Below are 1,553 nucleotides of genomic sequence, written 5' to 3' on the forward strand. Positions count from 1 at the left end.
ATAGTGTATATACAAAAGATCTGAAATCAACATACTATAGGGATATAACCACATCAAAGTTAATAGCAGCATGATTCACAATAGCCAAATTGTAGAATCAGCCTATTTGTCTATCAACAGATTAGATAAATGTGGATAAAGAAAATGTGATACACACACACAGACACACACACACACACACACACACACACTGGATTTTTATTCAACCATAAAGAAGAATAAAGTTACAACATTTGCCAGTAAATAAATGGAATTGGAGAATATCATGCTAAGTGAAATAGGCCACACCCAGAAAGTCAAGGGTCAAATGTTTTCTCTCATATGCAGAAGCTAAAGCAAAATAAAGGGAAAAGCAGTGTAGGATTCCCATGAAATTAGAAATCAGTGGAGCAGAAGGAAGGAATTGAGAGGGAGAGAAGAGGGATGGGAAAAGAGAAGAATGGTGGAATGAAACTATTCAGTCATTTTTAAGCAGCTGTCAAACAGTCTCATTCGAAAGCTTCTCTAAGGGAGATAGCTACGCTACGTCAAGAGTAAATGATATAAGCATCATAAAAAAATACACTAAAGGCTTATGGTGGCCCTGGAGAGGGGGCGCTGAGCTGATGGGTATGAAGTGTAACAGAACAGACTTTACCACCTGAAACTGCTGCTTCAAGTTCAAATCAGGCAAGGAACAAACCTCGTAACAACCAACAAGACCAAAGAAGAGTACACTTAAGTTGAAGACACAACACTTGATCTGAAACAAGAAGTTTGTGCCTACTCAACAGCTTTGAAAGAGCACTTCCCAACTCTGCTAGTAGTCTTTGTTTTCTTCAGTGCTGTACTGTGAGACTGCCCTGTGCAGCAGCAGTTGTATTCTTTGGAACAGGCCCAGCAGCCTGCAGGCATGGTAGACACATCACCCCAATTGGAGGAAGGTCCCGGCTGCCGCCCACAAGGTACGCAGACCGCGCATCCCGGAGAAGGGGCCCGGCGGCTTGTTGGCCTAGTTGAAAGATCACCCCAATTGGAGGAGGGGCACAGCTGCCGCCTGCACTTGCAAGGTAGGCAGACCTGCAACCTAGAGAACAGGCCCAGCGGCCTGCCAGCATTGTAGACAGATCATCCCTATTGGAGGAGGGGCCCAGCCATTGCCTGCAAGGTAGGCAGACCACACCACGCGACCTGGAGAAGGGGCCCAGTGCCCACGGGCGGGATAGACAGATCACCCCAATTGGAGGAGGAGCACAGCCGCCGCCCGCCCCTGCAAGGGAGACTTTGCAACTATACAAGAGCAATATAAATATATAGGGGGGAAATTCAATAACACAACAGTTTCACCAAGCAGAAAGAAACGCGAGCAGTATGAAAAGACAAGGAAAGAAAGGACCACAAGCAATGCAGGTCAACTCAACTTTAGAAGAGGTAATAGCTGCAGCAGATGGAATGTCAGATAAAGAATTCAGGATTTACATGCTTCAGATGATCTGGAGTCTCAAGTAAGATATTAGACAGCAAAATCAGACAATGAAAGATCACTTCGACAATGCATTACATAAACAAATCCA

The 1,553-nt window shown here is 44.8% G+C and overlaps 1 long non-coding RNA gene across 1 annotated transcript in view; it reads right to left on the reverse strand.

The window, feature by feature from the left end:
- Positions 1 to 577: 577 nt before the first annotated feature.
- The window catches only part of LOC125611203, a 24,058-nt gene continuing 23,082 nt past the window's right edge, over positions 578 to 1,553 (reverse strand). Inside the window, exon 3 of the long non-coding RNA XR_007341339.1 lies at positions 578 to 863. This is a non-coding gene — a long non-coding RNA (uncharacterized LOC125611203). The remainder of the gene's footprint in view (positions 864 to 1,553) is intronic.

Source organism: Marmota marmota, unplaced genomic scaffold, assembly GCF_001458135.2.
Source record: "Marmota marmota marmota unplaced genomic scaffold, marMar, whole genome shotgun sequence".
NCBI classification, from domain to species: Eukaryota; Metazoa; Chordata; class Mammalia; order Rodentia; family Sciuridae; genus Marmota; species Marmota marmota.